Raw genomic sequence first — 22,424 nt, forward strand, 5'->3', positions numbered from 1 at the left:
GCATCCTCTGCAGCCTTCTACCAGCCACGGGCACAGGCCCACTATGTCTGCCTACCCAGGCTTGTACACGTGGAGGAAGTAGCATCTCTTCTCTCTTTCCACCACGGGACAGAGAGGAGGAGGAGGGGATGCTTAGGTTTGAGTCTGTCAATCAGGCACTCTGACAGCTCAGGCTGAGAGGAGCCCAGTCCAGGCTCCTTCCACCCATTGTACACAGCTCCAGTGTGTGCCGTGCCTAAGGCTGGACATACCACACGGGCCTCAGCTGCTTATGTCCCCCTTTATTTTTTTTAAAGATTTATTTATTTTATGTATATAAATATACTGTGGCTGTCCTCAGCCACACCAGAAGAGGGCATCAGATGCCATTACAGATTGTTGTGAGCCACTATGTAGTTGCTGGGATTTGAACTCAGGACCTCTGGAAGAGCTGTCAGTGCTCTTAACCACTGAGCCATCTCTCCAGCCCATGTCCCCTTTCCAAGAGAAAGTTTCCCTGCTTTCAGGAATTTACCAAGGCCTGCCTGTGGGGAATGGGACAGTGGACACCTGCCTGACACTCTGTGGCATCTCTTGGGTGTCCACATTTTCCTGGCACAGCCTGCCTGCCTCTGCTCTGTTCCATTCTGTCACCCAGTATCTGTGTCGTTGTCACATTCAATCTCACTCAAAGCCTCCTCCCCCTTGACATGTCACAGCAAAAACTTCAAGTGCTGCCTCGCCCTGGGTGACAGTGAAATGTACCAGGATCTGAGTCTCTCTGCATGCTCCGTTGTAGGCATGTTAAAAACCTCACACTCACCAAGTGGCTCTGACACTGTCCTGCTGCAGGACCACACCCCCACCCCCACAAATACGCACCAGTCACGAGCTCAGCCACACATACCACGCGGAGAAATGTCACAACAGCTAAGCTGTAAGGGCATCACAGGACTCCATCACTGTCTCCCTCCATCCCTTCCCGGCCACACTCCCTCTTCTGCTAACAGTCCCCAGTAAGCTCAAGGCAATTCACTTGGGCCTGACTTCCAAGGCCCAGTTTGACATACAGAGCCTTTGTGGGTGGGAGTATCAGAAACTTAAATACAAAGTGCCTGCTGGCAGAAAAAGTATTCTATTCCAGGCATGATGGCGTACACCTGTCATCTCTGCACAGGACGGAGAGGCAGCATATTCAAGACCAGTCTTTACTGCACTCCACAGTGTAGTGTGGGTAAACAAGACCCCATCTCAGACAAAAAACAAAATATAACTTAGTGGCTCTGTGGTCAGGCAATTATCTAGGATACTCAAGTTCTTAGGCTGAATCCCTGCAAGGGAAAGGTGGTGACTTAGAAGATGGTCCTCAGAAAGACCAGGACTTCACACTTTTAGAAAAAGGTAGCATTGAGCCCTACACCCCTGTCATACACAATATGCAAATGCTGATTTTTTTTAAAAAAAAAATAATTATTTATTCCATGTGTATGAGTACACTGTAGCTGTCTTCAGACACAACAGAAAGAGCATCAGATCCCATTTCAGATGGTTGTGAGCCACCATATGGTTGCTGGGATTTGAACTCAAGACCTCTGCAAGGAAAGTCAGTGCTCTTAACCGCTGAGCCATGTCCAGCTTTTCCACCCTCAGTTCTCTCTCTCTCTCTCTCTCTCTCTCTCTTTTTTTTTTTTTTTTTTTTTTGTCTTTTTTTTTTCCGGAGCTGGGGACCAAACCCAGGACCTTTCGCTTGCTAGGCAAGCGCTCTACCACTGAGCTAAATTCCCAACCCCGCTCAGTTCTCTTTAATCTTTACTTGTGTCCTTTTTTTGAGAACCATCTCTCCAGCCCACAGATGCTGTTTTTTGAGACAGAGTCTCACTACATAGTACAAGCTGTCCTATGTATGTCCTTGAACTTGTGATCTTCCTGTCTTAGCCTCCTCAGTGTTGGGAAAAAAAAATTCAGTGTGGTTCATGGGATCTAAATGGAAAAAAAAATAACCATAGAACTCTTAGAAGAAAACAGGGGGTTGGGGATTTAGCTCAGTGGTAGAGCGCTTGCCTAGCAAGCGCAAGGCCCTGGGTTCGGTCCCCAGCTCTGAAAAAAAGAAAAAAAGAAAAAAAAAAAAAAAAAAGAAGGGCTGGAGAGATGGCTCAGTGGTTAAGGGCACCGACTGCTCTTCCCGAGGTCCTGAGTTCAAATCCCAGCGACCACATGGTGGCTCACAACCATCTGTAATGAGATCTGATGCCCTCTTCTGGTGTGTCTGAAGACAGCTACAGTGTACTCATATATATAATAAATAAATAAAATATTAAAAAAAAAGAAAAGAAAAGAAAACAGACTAGGGCTAGAGCTCAGCTAGTAGGGAGCCTGTCTGGCAAGCACAACACTCTGATTCCCAGCACTGCATAAAACCAGATGTGGAGGTGTACAGCTGTAACCCCAGCATCTGAAGGCAGAGGAATCAAAAGTTCATGTTTGAGGCTATCCTACTCTATAACACCACCTCCAGGATAACAGTCAGCTACACAGAGAAACCCTGTCTGGAAAGACAAATATTTTAAGTGAGATTTAAAATTCAGGGTTTGGGCTGGAGAGATGGCTCAGTGGTTAAGAGCTCCGACTGCTCTTCCAGAGGTCAATTCCCAGCAACCACATGGTGGCTTGCAACCATCTGTAATGAGATCTGATGCCTTCCTCTGGTGTGTCTGAAGACAGCTACAGTGTACTCACTCTACAGTGTACTCACATACGTAAAATAAATAAAAATCTTTAAAAAAAAAAAGATAAAATTCAGGGGTTAAATGCACTGGCTGCTCTTCTAGGGGACCTGAGTTCAGTTCTCAGCACACACATGGTGGCTCACAAACATTGGTAGCTCCAGTTCCAGGAGAGCTGGTACCCGCTTCTGGCCTGCAAGATACCAGGCACATAAGTACATGCAGGCAAGACACTAGAATGCTTACAAAAGACTTTTGTGTGAATATGTTTTCAACACTCTTTTTAAAGGTTTGTTTTCATTGATGTCAGCATTGTTTGTAAAAGCTCCAAATATCCACCAACTGATAACCTGGATAAACTCCAGGAGAGCTGTCCACACAGTGGGGAGGTAGCCGTCAAAAGCAGCAGGGTTCTGAAGTACAGACAAAGCTTGACACACAAATCAAGTCAGCCCGGACAGCCACATGTCAGATCTGCCATCTGAGATAGCCAAGGCAGACAGCCGTGACACCAAAAGAGAGTCAATGACAAGTCACTGAGGAAAAGAACGGACCTAGGGCATGGGGAATGATGAAAATATTTTATAATTAGAGTTGGCCACAGTGGTGCAAGTCTGCAATCTCACCAGTACTGGAGACCGAGGCAGGAGGAGCAGAAGGGCAGCCTAAGTTACGTAGTGTCTGTGTCAGGAGGCCGTGCAAGACTGGAGCTCAGTGGCTCAGTGTGATTACCAGCCTAACTTATGGTGCTGGGTTTGACTGGACACTGGGGGAAAATGTGTGTGTTTATTTTCCTGTAATTGGATAGTGGAAATGGCTCATAAACAGAGAGAACCACTAGACTGTACATTTTAAAGGGCTGAATATTATGGCATTCAAATTATACTTCAATAAGCCTTTGCTTTTGTTGTTTTCCTTGGTTTAAAAAAATTGACTGGGTGGTGGCACATTCCTTTAGTCCCAGTACTTGGAAGGAAGAGGCAGGTGGATCTCCATGAGTTCAAGGCCCTGGGCAGCCAGGGGTATACAAAGAAACCCTGTCTTGAAAAATCATAAATAAATAAATAAATAAATAAATAAATAAATAAATAATCTAATACACTAATAAATAAAAATTAAATGGCTTGTCGTCTTTGTTTTCTTACTATCGCTGTGGCCAAATGCCAAGCAAAGGAGGAAAGAGTTTATTACATTATACAGTTTATAACCCATCACTGATGGGACTTAAGGCAATAATCTGGAGACACGAACTAATCGGAGACTAAGGAATTGTGGGGGGACACGACCTGCTGGCTTGTTCCTTATGCCTTGCTAGGCTACTTTCTTACAGTACCTAGGGCCACCTGCCCAGGGACAGCACCTACAGTGGGCTGAGTCTTCCACAGCAATTATCAATTAAGAAAATGCCTTACAGGGGCTGGAGAGATGGCTCAGTGGTTAAGAGCATTAGCTGCTCTTCCAGAGGTCCTGAGTTCAATTCCCAGCAACCACATGGTGGCTCACAATCATCTGTAAATGGGATCCAATGCCCTCTTCTGGTGTGCATGAAGACAGCTACAGTGTACTTGTATAAATAAAATAAATAAAGAAAAAAGAAAAAAGAAAATGCCTTACAGGCCAATCTGATGCAGAAGTTTTCTGAACTGAAATTCCTCTTCCCGGATGACTCTAGTTTGTATCAAGTTGACAGAAACAAACCAGGACCTTTCCTTATTTTTAAAGAGTTGGAGGTTTTACCTGTGTGTATGTAAATGTACCACAGTGCCTTTGAGGGCCAGCAGGGGGAGACAGATCCTCCGAAGCCGGAGTAACAGAGGGTTGGGAGCCACCAAGTGGGGCTGGGAATTGAGCAGCCAGCGTTCCTAACCACTGAACCATCTCTCCAGCATAGCCCTCTTCCAACTCTCTTTTTCTTTTCTTTTTTAAGCTGGGGAAGGATCAGGGAGGCAGACTTCTGTCAGGTCAGAGTACAACTTGTGAGGATCAATTCTCTCTACCATGTGGGTCACAGGAATTGAACTTAGGTCACCAGACTTGGCAGCGAGTACTTACTTTTACCTGCTGAGCCACCCAACTACCAGGACAAAAACTTTATTTTTATTTTAATTTATTTTCCTAATAATACTGTTTCTGGGGGAGGCGGGGGAGGCTTTCCTGGCTGTCTTAGAACTCACTTTGTAGACCAGGCTGGCCTCAGCTAGCTTTGTTACCACTGCTGTGACTGTCTGTGGCCACCTCCTAGTGAGAGACTCTAGCTGGAAGGCAGCCAGCCTCAATGATAGGCACCTCCCAGGATTTCAGCATCGGACATGTGATTTGGCTGTGGTTACTATTTTAAGACTCAGTTAATAAATTCTGAGTTATGTATATAGTTGTATATATCCCCTTGGTTCTGCTGCTCCAGATAACTCTGACTAAAACACCAGGCCATAGAAAACTGAGGTCATCAAGGACTCTCGGCCAGGAAAAAAAAGAAAGAAAGCAAATCTGTCAAACTCAAGAAAAACCAGTGTGTCCTGGAGCGCTGGCTCAGCGGTTAAGAGTATTTACTTGGGGCTGGAGAGACGGCTCAGCTGTTAAGAGCACTGACTGCTCTTCCAGAGGTCCTGAGTTCAATTCCCAGCAACCACATGGTGGCTCACAACCATCTGTAACGGGATCCGATGACCTCTTCTGGTGTGTCTGAGGACAGCGACAGTGTATTCACATACATTAAAAAGAATACTTACCGAAGCCTCAGATGAGGCTCCCAGCACTCGGACGGCAGCTCACAACCCCTGTCCCGAGGATCCTATGCCCTCTTGCAGCCTCTGAGGCACAGCACACACACATTGCACAGACGTACACAGAGGTGAAATATCCAGATACACAACAATAAAATAAATAAACCCATAATAAAGGAAGAAAGAAGACAAGTGTAACAGGAAGCTTCGCACGTGCTGCCGCAGATGCCTTTAGGCCTCGGTCATCACAGACAGCGGAGAGAGTCCCTGCAGAGCTCCCTGCCCTGGCTGCCAGAGAAGGGGCCCGATGAATCACACGCTGTGGGCTGCTAGGAAAAGTCCTAAAAAGCAAACAATGTAGTAAGTTATTTTCGTCTGTGTTGGCCGTGCTGGGAAGGTGGAGGTAAGGGAGTCAGGAGGTCAAGGTCACCCTCAGAGACACCCTGAGGTCAAGGCCCAGCCTGGGATAAATAAGTCAGACCTTGTCTCAAAAAATAAAAGTAAGCTGGGCAGTGATGATGCACAGCTTTAATCCCAGCCTGTTCCACAGACTGAGTTCCGGGACAGCCAGGGCTACCCAGAGGAACCCTGTCTCCAAAAACAAACATTAAAAAAAAGTCTAACATTTCTGGGGCTAGTACGTTTGAGAAATGCTGCATGATGCACCCGAATTTAATGAAGGCATTTAAGTTTGATTGCAGTAGTTTTTATTTTATATTTCTGGAGTGAGGTCTTACTGTGGAGACAGTGAGATGGCTCAGTGTGTAACCGGACCACCTTAGTTGCATCTCCAGAATCCACATAGTGAAGGAAAGAACTGAAAGTTGTCCTTTGAGCTCCTTCAGCTGCTCATTCTAGCATGCATACAAAGTAGATAAATGTAGAAAATGTAGAAAAAATTATTCTTCTGAGACAGGGTCTCACTGACTAGTCCTGGGTGACCTGGGACTTACTATGTAGAGCAGGCTGGCCTCAAATTCACAGAAATCTGCCTGCCTCTGGCTCTTGAGTACTGGGATTAAACTGTCACCAACACTTGACATTTATTTTTAGTTTTTAGTTTTTTAATTAAACAAAGTTTCTCTTTTTCAAGATAGGGTTTCTCTGTGTGTCTCTGACTGTTCTGGAACTCAGTCTGTTGACCAGGCTAGCCTTGAACTCAGAGATTCACCTGCCTCTGTCTCCCAAGTGCTGGGATTAAAGGCATGTGTCACCACTGCTCTGGCTAAACCCTTTTATTCCTATGTTTTGATGTTCTGGGTTTGTGTACGGTCTTCCTGCTTACTGAGCGTGCAGTGTCCGGTTGAGCTACCTGTCCCCAGTCCTTCAAACCCTTCTCTCGTAAAAACTTACACTGAATTTCCTTTGTTTTTCTCTCATTTCACTTCAAACAAACAAGATAATACACATGCTCTCTCAGCACAGAAAAACTTCCATAATTTATACAAAAGTAAAATCCACCTGGCCCACCTCCCCCTCCTGTGGCACTGTCTGCAGCCTGGGACAGATCCTTCTCAGCCTTCCTCACTGTTCCCTTCAGGAGCGTGCTGAGACCATGGCTAACTATTTCCCAAAGTGACTGTCTATCTCTCTTCTCACCTGCTCACCTTCCACACAGAGGCAGTGGCTCTGGCCTCCACCCTAGAAGTTAGCCAGCCTAGTGGCCCCAGTGACTGCCTTAGCTACTGTCTGATCTAGTAATGCTGTACCCCGTGAGACCAGGTCACTGCTATGGTTCGGACCTGGTCTGCATCCTGCAAGGGTTTCTAGGTCCAAATTTAATCCCCATCATGTAGTATCGAGAGGGTGGAAACTCATCTGGGAACATGGATAGGGGAATGTGAGGCTCCGGGTTCAATCCAAGGCCCCCAAAAGAAAACAGAAGAGGGCAGAATTTAATATGAGCATGGTATTTGAGGTTGGCCTTTGGGAGATGATTAGGGTTAGGCAGGGACACTTGAGTGGAGCCTTGTGAGTGACTTTACAGGAGACACCATGCAAAGTCTCTGATATTGCCATTTGATGTCCTGTGCCATTCTGGGGTTCCCCTAGCAAGAAGACCATCATAAGGTGTGGCTAAGATGTCAAACACTGTGAGTCGAAAATAAACAGGGCTGGTACTGTTTATAAATCATAATCCTGTGGTATTGTCTCACCATTTTGTTTGTTGTTGACAAGTTCTCACTATGAGGCTCAAGCTGGCTTTAAACTCACTCTCTGCCCTGCCTCAGTTTCCTCGGTGCTGGGCTTACAGGGCTAAGTCACTCCAGCCCTTTGGTATTGTGTTAATTGGCAACAGAAAACAGGCTAATGGGGTCATCAAAAAGCAACAGTGAGGGCTGGAGAGACGTTAAGAACACTAGAGCGTTAGTAATGCTAGAAGCTAAGAATATCAACTGCTCCTGCAGAGGACCAGGGTTCAATTCCTGCCCCTCTGTAACTCCAGTTCCAGAGGATCCATCACCCTCTTCTGGCCTTCCTGGGCACTGCATGTGCATGTGATGCACATAAATATATGCAGAAAAAAATAAAATAAAATAAAAGTAAAGATGTTAAAATAAAATAGAAGCTAGGCCTGGTGGAGCAGCCCTGTAAGTCAGGCCCCTGGAAAAGGGGGCTGGAGCGCAGGATCAGAAGCGCCATGCCAGCCTGCCGGTAAGATGACATGCTGTCTCCAAACAAAACCAAAACACAAAGCAAGGGTCTGGAGAGATGCCTCAGCTATTAGAGAACTGTTTTCTCCTCCAGAGAGCCCGGGTTTGACTTTCAGGACCCATGTGACAGCTGAGAACTCCCTGTATCTCCAGCCTCAGGGAATCTGATGCCATCTTCTGGCCTCTGGGCACCAGACCCTTATGTAGTACACAGACATACATGAGGACAAAACGCACATACACAGACAACTAAATTAAAAAAAGTATTTTTTGAGATAGGCTCTCTATGTAGCTATTGTTGTATTAGAACTCACTATACAGAACAAACTGGTCTCAAACTCACAGAAACCTCCTGCCTCTGCCTCATGGGTGCTGGAGTTAAAGACGTGCGGTGCCACTATTCCTAGCACTAAATAGATGGTTTTTCTCTTTGGTCTTTTTTTGACACAGGCTTTCTCTGTGCAACTCTGGCTGTCCTGAAACTCTGTAGACCAGGCTGGCCTCAAACTCAGAGCTCCTCCTGACTTTGTCTCCTGAGTGCTAGAATGAAAGGTGTGTGCCACCATCACCTCGCTACATTTTTGTCAGGTGGAGGTAGTGCAGGCCTTTAATCCCAACACTCAGGAGGCAGAGGCAGATGAATCTGGATCTCTTGAGTTCTAGGCCAGCCTGGCCTACAGAGCAAGTTCCAGGACAGCTATGGCTATACAGAGAAACCCTGTCTCAAAAAGCAATCAAGCAAACAAGCAAACAAAACCACTAGAGAGATATAGCTCAGTGCTAAGGCATTTGATTAGCACACACAAGACTCTGAGTTCTGTTCCCAGCACCACACACACACACACACACACACACACACACACACACACACACACATACACACACAGGAAAGAAAATCTCAAGAGAGTGGACAGAAAGGGAGAAGGGAGGGGGAAAATAAAAGAGAGAGACAGGAGAAAGGTAGAAGAGAGAAAGGTAGAGAAGGAGAGGAGGGGAGGGGAAAAGAGGCCAGAACTTGCCAACGTGGCTACTTGGGCAGGTTCCCTCATGGTACATGGTGAACTGCACAGGGCGGGGCCAGGAAGTCATGGGGCTAATGTGGCTGCAGATTTCATTCTCATATCTAGAACTTTTGGTTTCTCTGAGTTTTCTCAACATCTGCCTTAGAGAAGCAGAAAGAGCGGAGCTGGGAGTTTCATTTTCGCCCTCTGTCACCAGCGTCCATCTGCTCCTGCAGCTGAGGCTAGCTGAGGCCACCTTGGGAAATCTTGCCCCAAACACGACCCCGTATTGTGTCCCTTGCCTCCCACCGAGGCACTCCATGAAGAGGTCTGCCTGTCTCTTGAATCTGACTTTAGTGACATGACTTCTGCTGGAGCTGTGAGCAGAAGTATCGCCGGGCGTTTCCAGGCAACAGTGGGCATTCCACAGTGTTTACATTATTTGCTGTCGTTTTTGCAGCCCTTTATGAGTAACTCTCCTTACATAGCACTAGAGAAGCCGTGGCTCAGTGATTCACCCATGCTCACACTAGAAATGATGGTGCTGGGACTGGATCCCGAAAGGGTCTAACCCAACCTTCTTATATGAGCAATTCCGAGAGGCCCATGTGATCAGACTGGAGGTTTTGTGGATGTGTGTGCATTCTTTATTTCTTGTTTTAAGATTTATTATTTAGGGCCCAAAGAGATGGCTCATCAGTTAAGAGCACTGGCTGCTCTTGCAGAGGACCTGGGTTTGGTTCCCAGCGCCCACGAGGTAACAAGCAACTACCTGCAAATACAAAGACGGAGATCTGAAGCCTCTTCTGACCTCTGTGGACTCCTGCACACACGTATTGTACAAAACACACACGAAGGCATACACGATAGACATAAAATACAATTTAAAATTATAGATACAGTTTATAGATACAACATATATTTGTGCGCGCGCGTGTGTGTGTGTGTGTGTGTGTGTGTGTGTATTTGTCCCCAGAGGTTAGAAGGATTGGATCCTTTGGACCTGGAGTCCCAGGCAATTTTGAGTCACCTGATGGTTCAATGATGTGTGTGTGTGTGTGTGTGTGTGTGTGTGTGTGAGAGAGAGAGAGAGAGAGAGAGAGAGAGAGAGAGAGACAGAGATAGAGACAGAGACAGAGAGAGACAGAGAGAGAGAGCAACCACCTGGGAGTGTGGGCCTGGTATGGGCTTTTGAAACCATCTCCAGTCACACACCTCCTCCAGCAAGGCCACACTTCCTATTCCCTCCCAAACAGTTTTACCAGCTTTCCAATATGAGTCTATGGGGGACATTCTCATTCAAACCACCACATGTGACCTGGGTCCTGGGAACTGAGCTAGTGCAGTCATCTGGAGGATCAGCAAGCGCTCCTCACCTCTTGCTCTTTTCTCATGGGCACCTTCATCGTGTGCTTGTAAGGTCTGTTGTAAGTGCTTCCGTGCTTCTCCAGCATATCCTCTGTACACACCTGTGAGCACCCACTCTCTTCCTTGGCGGTGGTGAGAGCCGAGTTGTTTTTTCCCCTGTACCCTTTATGCTTGTCTGGGCACGTGAGGTCCTGAATTGGAATCCCACAGCTACTTTTTTTTTTTTTTTTGGTTCTTTTTTTTTTGGAGCTGGGGACCGATCCCAGGGCCTTGCGCTTCCTAGGCCACAGCTACTTTTTGAGTTTTGTTCCATTTTATTTTCTGAGAAAACAGAGTCTCACCAACTTTGACCTCTCTGCAGTCCTCTTGTCCAGCCTGTGTCTCAGTTAGGGTTTTACTACTGTGCAGAGACACCAAGTCCAAGGCAACTCTTGTAAGGACGACATTTAATTGGGGCTGGCTTACAGGTTTAGAGATTCAGTCCATGATCATCAAGGAATATGGCAGCATCCAGGAGGCAGGTATGGTGCAGGAGGAACTGAGAGTTCTACATCTTCATCTGAAGGCTGTTAGTAGAATAGTGACTTCCAGGCAGCTTGGGTGAGGGTCTTAAAGCCCACACCCACAGTGACACACCCACTCCGACAAGGCCACACCTCCAAAGAATGCCACGCCCTGGGCCAAACATATTCAAACGAAGACACTTGGGAAAGCTAAGGTTTTAGGCATGAGGAGCCAGCCAGTTCCACAGTGACTTGTTGCAACATGATAGAACCCATTGGCTTCTATGATCTTCGAGCATCCTTGTCCGAGGGGCCGCCAAGCCTTTGTGGACAGTGTGATAGTACAAAGCAGTGCCTGGCAGGAATGAAAAGAATAAACACGGGCTGGAGAGATGGCTCAGCGGTTAAGAGCACCCGACTGCTCTTCCAGAGGTCATGAGTTCAATTCCCAGCAACCACATGGTGGCTCACAACCATCTGTAAAGAGATCTGATGCCCTCTTCTGGTGTATCTGAAGACAGCTACAGTGTACTTATATATAATAAATGAATAAATAAATAAAAAAAATTAAAAAAAGAATAAACACTTATACCTTTTTGTCCTCAGTTTCTTCTCTTCATAAAATGCTCTCTCACTGCCTCATGTCTTGTCAGCAGTCAGCCCTGGCTTGGGTCTGGAGCACGTGAGGCCAGGACTTCAGCTTTCATGTCCTCTTGGGGGGGGGGCCGTAGGAGGCAGAGGCCATACCAGGATGGATGACAGAAGACTGGTGGCCAGCAGGTACCACATGTGGGCACTCACTGTCATAACAAACCTGCTGAGGTGCCAGCCAGCTGGGTATGAGTCCCCAGTACCCCCTCGAGGGTCTCCCATACTTTGACCAGTGGGTCGATTCCGTGAAGGCCTGTTGACTCCATCAGGAGAGATGGAGCCTGCAAAGAACAGCAGGAGAGTGTTGCTAGCCCTGCATCAAAAGGGAGAGACTGGGGGTTGGGGATTTAGCTCAGTGGTAGTGCGCTTACCTAGCAAGCGCAAGGCCCTGGGTTCGGTCCCCAGCTCCGGAAAAAAAAAAAAAAAAAAAAAAAAAAAAAAAAAAAAAGGGAGAGACTGGCATAAATCCTGCCATAGACACCGTCACTTGAGTGAGGGCCAGGGGAGGAAGAACAATACTGATTCCATGGGGCCCTCTAGCTGATGGGCCCTGCTCGTCTCTGGTCCAGTGCAGATAACTTGGGAAGGCTCACATACTTCTTCCTCAGTGTTTGCTGGTCTGTGGTCATCCTTGCTCTGAGCTATGAGGAAGCAAGAGAGAGCTATAAACTTGGCCCACTCAGCTCTTTCCAGGCTCCTCAACCTCCATCGGTGCCAGGACCCCTCCTACATCCCTTCTGTTGCTTGGTAACTATGCCTCCTCTCCATCCTGCAGCAGTATCCTGGAAACTCCAGGGGTGATGCTATAGGAAGGACCTCGATGGACTCTGTGGGACCTGCCAAGCTACAGACTAGTGGGCACTCACTGTCAGTATGCCCACTAGTAGTCAGTATGTGGGAACATGGTCCCAAAAGGCATAGGTATGAACTGGGCTATCTTCCGACATAGCTCATATTGGGAGGGTCATGCCTTAAGAGCAATGTTTCTGTCTCAACTGGGTTTCCAGAGAAACTACAGTGGCCTTAGGGCCAGGCAGACAAAGACTGGGCCTGAAATAGAAAATCTTGTACCCTTACTTTGCTTCCCTTATGTGGACAGAGTTCCCAAGAGGCCTGAGAGACTCAGTGTCTATGCGAGCCAAAACCACTCCACCCAGACCATCACTCCACCGACAGCAAACAGCAAGTACCCTCCAAAGGCATGGTGCCTGTCTGGGTCCACCCGACTGTCCTCTGCCACTCAGCTGTCCTGGGTCACAGATGCTGAGTTTGACAATTTTTTTTTTTTTTTTTTGTGGGTTAAGAGTTGGAAAGTAGGGCTGGAGAGATGGTTCAGCTGTGAAAGGCTAGGCTCACAACCAAATATATAAGAAGTTAGAAAGTAGGGGGCTGGAGAGGTGGCTCAGCTGTTAAGAGCACTGACTGCTCTTCCAGAGGTCATGAGTTTAAATTCCAGCAACCACATGGTGGCTCACAACCATCTGTAATGGGATCTGATGCCCTCTTCTGGTGTGTCTGAAGACAACTACAGTGTACTTATATATAGTAAATAAATAAGTCTTTTAAAAAAAGTTGGAAAGTGATGGGTGGTGGTGGTACATGCCCTTAATCCCAGCACTTGGGAGGCTGGTGGATCTCTGTGCCAGTCTGGTCTACAGAGTAAGTTCCAGGATAGCCAGGGCTATACAGAGAAACAATGTCTCAAAAAACAAACAAACAAACAAACAAAAACCAAACAAAGAAGAAGAAGGACAAGAATAAGAGGAAGAGGAACAAGAAGAAGAGGAGGAGGAAGAAAGGAGTGCAGAAGGAGGAGGAGGAAGAGGAAGAGGAAGAGGAAGAGGAAGAGGAAGAAGAAGAAGAAGAAGAAGAAGAAGAAGAAGAAGAAGAAGAAGAAGAAGAAGAAGAAGAAGAAGAAGAAGAAGAAGAAAGAAGCAGCAGCAGCTGCTGCTGGACTGAGAGGTTAACACAGAGCCAGATGAGACTAGACAGACTGGAGGGATATGCAGGAGCAGGGCACAAATAGCTCCCAGCAGGCTGGAGGAGTGCACTGGAGTGGACAGCCTGCAAGCTGCCTTCTGGATGAGGAGGCCAGCAGACAGTAGACAGCAGAAGGTACTTCCAGTCCTGGGCCAAGTGATCTCACCAAAACCCATTGCCTGATGCTGTTGCAACCTGGCACATCTCCCAGCTCTCCTGGGTCCCCAAGTAGAAGGGCTTTATATAGCTCACTCCCCAACTTGGGTTTGAATAATTAAACAGAGTGGACAGAAATAGCAGCCGGACAGTGAAGATAGGTTATTTTGAGGTTTTCTGGAACACAAGGCTCTTGGTGTCACCCAACCTCTATAGAGGGAGGAGTCAGCACAAAGACTTCTGGGAGATTCCTGTGGGGAAACCCACTACAGTCTTTGGGCTCCATGGGCTGGCTGCTAGGACTGCTCAGAGCCAGGGAAGAGTCTTAGCTCTCTTCATGCCTCCTCTTCAAGCATGAGTTGGTGCCCCTGCTGGCTGATCACAGTTATTCCCAGGCAGGAAGTGCCCTCTGGTGCCTGTCAGGCCTTCAACCTGGGAGGGGGGTAACAGAAATTGACAAGCAGATTGATAAGCAGCTACAAGACAGGAGGAACAAGGACTAGGTGGTCTCTGAGCACAAGAAGCCAGAATCAGGTGACAGCAGGCACTGTGCCCTCCCCAGGGGGAATGAAGGTTAAGGTGTGAGCAGAGGCAGAGAGAAAGAGGAGTGGCAGCTGGGACTAGGGGTGGAGGGTGGGGGTAGCAGCAGTGACGCTATAAAGAAGAGAACGCCTAAGTTGAGTTAGTATCTGGCCAAGAAGTCTGTGCACTGGACATTGTATTATACATCTGTGTTATACTCTAGGCTGAAGTCAGATTGCAGATTCAGGCCATTTCGAGCTATAGCTTGAGTCTGAGGGTTGCAAGTGCCCTGGCAGGAAGCAGGTGCAGGCTGCCCATGTTTCAAGAGAAGTTGGCAGCTGAAGAAGCACTTTTTAGCTACAGAGCTGAACCTCATCTCAAGGGTTAAAACCTGGCATACAGAACCTGGGAGAAGAAGGTCCTACAACTCACCCTCTCCAGATAATTTCAGGGTGAGATAGTTCAGATTTGGGAGATGCTAAAATCATTAACGATTTCATTTTTATTCACTTAACAAGGTGTGGATGTGTGCGTTGTTTTGTTTTAAATGGAATCTCATGTAGCCCAGGCTGGCTTCCAACTCTTTATACAGTCCAAGGATGGCCATCTTAGTCACTGTTCTATTGCAGGAGAAATCATTTAACTGCTTGCTTACAGTTTCAGAAGGTTCATTATCATCATGACAGGAAGTGTGGAAGCAGGCAGCCCTGGTGAAGGAAAAGTAGGTGAGAGCTTACATCCAGATATATGAGATGGAGGCAGAGAGGGGGGGGAGGGGAAGAGGAGGGGGAGAGGGAGGGGGAGGGGGAGAGGGAGAGGGAGAGGGAGAGGGAGAGGGAGAGGGAGAGGGAGAGGGAGAGGGAGAGAACCTGGAAGACTGGGCAACATCCTCCAACAAAGCAACATCTACATCAACAAAGCCATACCTCCTAATCCTTCCCAAACAGTTCCACTAACTGGGGACCAAGCATTCAAACCTATAAGCCTATATAGTCATTCTCATTCAAACATCCACAATGACTGAATGCTTGATCCTCCTGGGTACTAGTATTACAGGTGAGCACCATCACACCTAGACTAATTCTTTAAAAAGAAATTTTAGTTATGTGGATCTATATGTCTGTGTGTGGGCAATATGTACATAGGTTACCCGATGTGGGTGCTAGGAAATGAACTCAGGTTCCTGTAAGACAGCAAGTGTTTTCTCTCCTCTCCTCTTCTCTTCCCCCCCCTCTCTCTCCCTCCCTCCCGCCCCCTCTCCCTCTCTCTTTCTTTCTTTCTGAGACAGGGTTTCTCTGTGTAGCCCTGACTGTTCTGGAACTAGCTCTGTAGACCAGACTAGCCTTGAACTCAGATCTGTCTGCCTCTGCCTTCTGAGTGCAGAGGCGCAGGGGTCGGGAGTGAGGGAATTAAAAACTTGCTCCTCTGGCCACTGCTACTCTATCCCACCACTAGGGATTTCAGCCCTGCAGCAAGTGTATTTGAACATCTCCCTAGCCCCATGGTTTACTTTTCTTTTCATATATGTGCGTGTATTTGTATGACTTGTATGTCACACATATATGGGCCCCAGAGGAGCAGGCTCCAGATCCCCTGGAGATGGAGCTACAAGTTGTTGTGTAGTGGGTTCTCAGAGCTAAACTAGGGTCTTCTTCAAGAGCACTGAGCCCTCCCAACCACTGAGCCCTCAACAAACATTAAAATGTCTTTCTATTACAGTTACTTGTTTGTGTGTGTATGTGTGCACACACCAAGCAGCACTTGTGGGGAAGGTCAGAGGACAGTTTTTAGGGATCAATTCTTTCCTTCCACCATGTCCACATGGCCTGGGGATGGAACCCTGATTCTACCTGTGCCTGTACCCACTGAGCCCTAGCTCACTCTCAACACACACATTTTTAAAGCGCTGGCAATGAGCCCAATTAGGTGCTGGAAATAAATGTTATAGCCTTACTCTTGAGAAGCTTGAAGTTTAGTAGGGGAGAGGATCTTTTTAGGACTCATCCCTACCAGAGGGGGCCTCCACCCTCTCAGAGGAAGGATTGGGGGAGGAACTGTCTAAGGGGAGACAGGTGGAATGGGGGCAATCAAAACAAAGTGAATGTAAAGAAAAAGAAGAAAAGGGGCTGGAGAGATGGCTCAGTGATTAAGATCACTGACTGCTCTTTCAGAGGTCCTGAGTTCAAATCTCAGCAACCACATAGTGGCTCACAACCATCTGTAATGGGATCTGATGCCTTTTCTGGCATGCATAATACATAGTATCATGTACTGTGTACATAATAAATAAATAGATCTAAAATAAACAAACAAAAAGAAAATGTTTCAAAAAATAAACAAACAAAAACAAAACAAACAAACAAAAAAGACCTCACCCCTAGCCAGGCTTCAATCCTAGTACTCCAGAGGCAGAGAGGATCTACAGTGTAAGACCAGGCTGTACTGCGCAGTAAGAGTCTGTCCTAAGAAAGACTGAAAACCCCACAATACCCTGCAGTACTCCTGTTTGTCCCAAGCAACTTCACAGAGGGCTGGCGAGCTTGGTGACCTGCCCTCTGACTTTCCTACCTGCACTGTTGTATATGTGCACGTACATTAACAATACTTTTAAAAGGGGTTGTTTGAGATGACTTTTTGGGTAAAAGGTGCTTGCACTTAAACCTGATGACCTGAGTTTGAACTCCCACAGGTTTCATCTGACTTCTACAGGTGAGAGTGACATGAGTGTACACACACCCTCACACACAGAGTAAATAACACAATTTAAAAAAAGAGAGAGCTTATCTGAGCATGGTGGCATACACTTTAAACCTAGCACTCTGAAGGCAGAAGCAGGGGGATTTTCATGCCACAGGGCCACACCATAAGACTGTGTCAAGTAAACAAACAAAAAGTGCCCCTGAAATTGCCCTATTCAATGCTCACAGCAAGTAACACTGTCCAAGGTCAGCCAACTAATAACAGAAGAACCAGAACTGGGACCTGTCTGCCCATGGCGCTAAGAGAGGAAGACAAGAGCTGCTCAAAAAATGCTGTATGTGCTCCAAAAGCAAGATTGTCTGAGTGTGTGCAAAGTAGGAGAGGGTCTTGAAAAAGGTGAGCTTGCACGGGGCTCAACTCTCCCGTTCTACAAATACTTAACTGGGTAACCTCTCTGTTCTGTACAAAAGATGGAGGCACAACAGTTGTGGATAGACACACTGAGTTGGGTGAGGGAAAAGACTGAATTCATGATCTTAGAGACAAGGTCTCAACTATGTGGCTCTGTCTGTCCTGGAACTCACTATATAGACCAAGCTGGCCTGGAACTCTGAGATCCACCAGCCTCTGTCTAATGCTTTTATCCAGCTAGAACTCCTGTCTCCTTTGCCTTTAAACCTAACCTGCTGCTCCAGATCCAGGGTTTCTTTCCCAGATAAATAAAACCAAATGTCTGGGAATCTAAAGGCAAAGCCTAGTTTAGGACTCTCTCTCTTGAGCTGGAGATTGTGGCTCAGTGGTAGAATGTGTCCTTAGCATGTGTGAGGTTCAAGCCCTACAGGGGAAGAAGACAGGAAGGAAAGATAGGGGGAGAGAGAGAGATTTAAAAGGGGCCGCGGAGGCTCAGCTGTAAAGAGCCCGGCAGCTCCAAACAGCCCAATGACTTGAGTTCGAGCCCCAGAACCCACAAGGTGGAGAGAACCAACTACTACTGCAAGTTGTCCTCTGATCACCACAAACACAATAGAAAGTAAAAGAAAGAAAGAACAAAAAGCGCCACTGGGCGGCGGTGGCACATGCTTTTAACCCCAGCAGAAGCAGGCAAATCTCTTAGCTCCAGGCCAGCACGATCTAAAGAGTGAGTTCCAGAACAACTAGGGTTACAGAGAAACTCTGTCTTGAAAAGCAAAACAAACAAAAGGATAGGAATATGCTCTCCTATTTTCTCAGAAAAATTAAAAAAATATTTATTAGTATTGTACGTGTGCTGGGGAGAAATGTTGGAAGCTCAGAGGATAACTCTGGGAAGTTGATTCTCGGCCTTGTACAGAAGCACCTTTATTCATTCGCTGAGCCACTTCGCCGGCCTTATGCAGTCCTTCTGAATGTTTTCCCTGTAATTCTTCCTGTTCCTATAGTTTCTAACATCTCACTTCGTTTTTCCTTTCTCCGGTAACCTAACAGGCCCTGAGCTACTGGCCCTTTAAGATTGCTTTCTTCCCCCCACGTGCTGTCTGGTTGGGCTGGCGATGCTGACGCACGCTTGACGTCAATAGCAGCTGGTGGAGTTTGGGCACGAGGAGAGAAGTTGGGATGGGGGTGGGGGGGAGCGGAGCAAGAAGGCGATTCATTTGCATTTAAAGGGGCCTCTCTCTAGTAAATTCGCGCTTTACAGAAATGTGTCCTGGGCAAACTTTCTGCCCTAGGCTGGGGACAGGGACAAGAAAATGGCGTGGTACAACTTAAGTCCACGGAGACGAGTTTGGTATGTCCTTCCGCGGAAAATGAGAAATAGTCCGTCGGTGCCCAAGCTGAGAGCACGTGACCCGGAGGGGGTGGAGGCAGGAGCTGGGGGGGGGGGGGAGAGACTACTGTAGGGTTGTGTTTGTCTGCCCCCACCCCCACATCCTGCCCACCCAACTGCAGCTGCCACCACATCCTGCCCAGCCGGGGGCAGGGAGCTCCTGTGGGGGTACACGGACCTGGGACCGCTCTGGCACCTTTCGCTGTCCCTCAGCTCCAGGGGCCTCTGCTCTTGTCCGCGTTCTGGTCCCAGGCACCCTGATTCTCAGCTTAGGTACTACTGTGCCACACGGACCTTGATAAGTTTCTGGCGGACTCTGCTACCCTTTACCCCAACTCTGGCCTGAAATGCAGTTGTAGGATCCCAGACTCGACCCCTGTCCTTGTCTACCATGGTTATCGATGCAGAAATGAGGTGTTCAGCAGTTTACACAATTCTTACCCACACGGCTGCGCGAATACATTTGCTAAGCGCGTTCCTCGCCAGCTTTGCATCCCCGCAGTTACTCAGGAGCTGGTGAGGAGAGTACCTTAGGAACCAAACAAACCCAGCAAGCTAGTGCGTCCTGAGGAGACAAGGGCAGAGTGGAGCGTCCCACCTTCACTCGGAGAAAATACACGCCCACCTGCTGAGGGTCCAGTTCGCAAGAGTGGTGGCCGATGCGGGGAGGGATTGGGGGTCTTTGTTGTGATCATCCAAAAACTGGAGGAAGAAGGATGACTCGGTGGCGGAGCTGCGGGTGGAGGTGGGGATTGAGAACTGTCCAGATGGCGCAGGGGAAGGGAAGGTGAGGGCCTGCCAAGCAGCTCACCAGACTAGAGGGGGAAGGCAGGAGCACTTTTCCTAGTTTGAGTAAGTACTGCCAGGTAGAAGAGGGTGCTGAGAGGGATGAGGACCTGCGGGAAACACCTTTTCAAGTACAGGTGAATTGGAGAAGCTTGAGAAGGGGCGGGTAAAAGAGGGTTAAGTTTTGTTTACCAGATAGCCTTGTGAAGATGACGCTGCAGGTGAGTTTACACGATGTTCTTTTTAGGACGACGGTGGGCATCAAAGTGTCTCGGCCCACGGGAGATTTTACAGCAGGGCTGGAAGGTAACTTTTCTTTAGAACAGATGGGCGAAATGGCTGTCATGTCTTGTCTTGCCGTGCAAGACTGGCAACGGGAGTTTTAGCCTGAAACCAATGGAAAGGTGAAAGATCCACTCCATAGAATTGTCCTCTGACCTCTAAACATGCAGCATGGTATGCTAACAAACACAATAAATTGATTAATAAGAGATGGTGCACATAGAGGTAGGAGAGGAAATGTGAGACCGAGAGGATTCTGGGATGGAAGTCCAAGGGCCAGAAGAAAAAAGAGTCACTTTCAGGAAGTTCATTTTTCATCTAACTTCCAACATTACCTTGGCCCTTTTCAGCCTTTCGTGGAAATCAAGACCTCACGATTGTTACCTTTTCTCTCTCAGACGTTTTTTCAGAGTCTGAATTGTGTCCCACTTGTAGTGTTACTGCCCCCTACTCTGGTCTCCTGTGAGTTGTCGAGACAGCAGTAATTGTCCAGGGCCCCCACCTCCCTAGAGGTCTTGGCTTTTCCTTCTTGCTAGTCCTTTAATACCTTCCCCAGGTGACTCACCTTCCTTCCTCATTCCTTTTTTAAGGACTCAACATTCCAGGTCTAGGAGGGCCAGCCAACCAATCATAGCTCTGGACTGCCCACCTCATATTTGAGATTGGCTGGGATTGTGGTTCGCTGGAGGCTCACCAAGTTGGTCAGGGAGAGGTTGGGGAGGGGGATTCTGGGAAAGAATTTCTTCTGGCCTTGGTTATGTTTTGAGAAACAATCTTGAAACTGAGTTGTGCCAGAGGGTTCTGTAGCTTGGATAGCCTCCAAGGTTGAGGCAGGTTGAAAACTCCTGAGGGCTTAGCTGTCCCGGGCCCATCCTGTTTTGTTTTCCTACAAGCTGGGACCCTGTGGCCTGAAGGCTCTGTTCCCAGGCCTGTTCCTAAGACGTCTTTTACAACAGCCCTGAGTCTCTCCAGTCTCAACATTCTGCTTTTCCCGACGTCGGAAACAGCCGGAAAAATAAACACCCTGATGACTAAACGGTTTCTCCAGCTAGAGCCTGGGGAAGCACTAAAAATAGAGGCCACAAGTGAGGGGAGGTTCCCCACTGGGAGGGCACTTTCCCATTCTGCTCCCACCATAGCCACAGCAGGAACAAGGCTGTGTTCTCCGAATGCTTGGGGAAGGGCAGATGCCTTTACTCAAGTCTTGGGGGCAAACCAGACAGACTGCTCAGGAGTACTGGCAGCTCTGTGCTGGGAGTGCCCCCCCACCCCCATACTACTAGGGAAACTAAGGAGCAACATTTGGGTACCATGTGTGAGACTATATAAATCAGGCTTCTGGAAGGAGGGGCAAAGTGGAGGGGTTGAAGAGGGAGGCCAAGGGAATAGGAGCTTACTTGCTTCCTGTTTTAAGTAGGTACATATATGCCTCCAAGCTCTTTGCAGAATAGTCCTATTGAACTTGTTCCCTAAGCGCCTATTCTGAACTCACCCAGGGCTCATTTTCAGCTGAGCAGCGTGTGTGGGTCATACAGTACAACATGAGGCACTCACTGTACTTAGTCTACTGGGAACTAAACTCACACCAAATTCACAAGTTATGTACTTGTCCTCACCACCTTCAGCTTACCCAAGTGGATGGAGAGTTAAGAAATGTGCTTTGCTCTCTTCGTAAATAGTGGAAAATTTTGAACCAAAAGAGTCTGGCTTCAAGATTAAATTTTTCTAACCCACCACTTGTCACCTCTTCTTGTCTCTCCCACAAGAAACCAGATCGGGGACTTTGTTCAGTAAAGCAGATCCTAGCTTGTTGAAGAACCCGGTGCTTCTGTTTTGCAAAGCTTTGAAGTCCACGCCAGACTCTGTCATTTCCTCAAGCTCCAGGTAGAGCCAGCGGAGGACTTGTTAGTGACAGGATGCTGGACAGGAAGTCTGACGGGTTAATGTCCAGAAGCAATGCGCACAATCTTGTTGTGAAGCACTTAAAAATTCACCACGCCCAGAGGCCATCAGGGATTTTAAAAAGATTTTTTTTAGAGGTGCAATTTCTTTAAGACAAGATGTTTAAGATGGATGTTTTCTGTGAGGCAAGGGAGGTGGTGGTTGGGGTCCCGCCCCTTTAAATTGCCCCCTCCATAGTTAAGTGCGCTGGAGCCCGCAGGCACTAAAAGCAGATTAGATCACCCGAGAATTATGCACTGTCGCTTTAAATGTCTGGGCGTCAACCGAGCCGGGTCAGGGGAAAGGAGGGGACCTGTCACAGGTAGAGGGAGCAGCGGAGCTCCCCAGGTAACCACCAGATTAGAGAACGCGATCTGGCATCGGAGCTTTGTCACACAGTAAGTGTAGAAGCTGGGTCCTTCCAAAACTCTCATCTCCCCAGAACTTATTTACCCTTAGACCCCTGCCAACTCTGGGGCTGGGGTGCTGAGGTTCCCCGCAGCCTCCTTCCATCCCGCAGGCGGAGGGATCTGGGCTCCACGGGCCGCGGTCGCGCGCCCCGGAGGGGTGGGGCGCAGGCCGAGGGCAAGGGGCGGGGCTGCGTCCCAGGCCTCTCAGCCAGGCCCCGCCCCCCGCCCCGCGGGGGCCTCC

At 47.9% G+C, this 22,424-nt stretch overlaps 1 long non-coding RNA gene across 7 annotated transcripts; it reads right to left on the reverse strand.

Moving 5' to 3' along the window:
* Positions 1-269: 269 nt before the first annotated feature.
* Positions 270-22,368, reverse strand: LOC108350055 (uncharacterized). 7 transcript variants are annotated; one of them, XR_010063842.1, is made up of 4 exons: positions 22,227-22,368; positions 19,206-19,937; positions 11,544-18,808; positions 270-11,306 (listed from the first exon to the last, which is right to left on the reverse strand). It is a non-coding gene; the product is annotated as an uncharacterized LOC108350055 (long non-coding RNA). The 7 variants fall into 7 exon arrangements; XR_010063843.1 differs by lacking the exon at positions 22,227-22,368 and adding an exon at positions 20,398-21,835 and having other exon boundaries at positions 11,544-11,883; positions 19,743-19,937; XR_010063840.1 differs by lacking the exon at positions 22,227-22,368 and adding an exon at positions 20,398-21,835.
* Positions 22,369-22,424: the final 56 nt, after the last annotated feature.

This window comes from Rattus norvegicus, chromosome 2 (assembly GCF_036323735.1).
Source record: "Rattus norvegicus strain BN/NHsdMcwi chromosome 2, GRCr8, whole genome shotgun sequence".
NCBI lineage: Eukaryota > Metazoa > Chordata > Mammalia > Rodentia > Muridae > Rattus > Rattus norvegicus.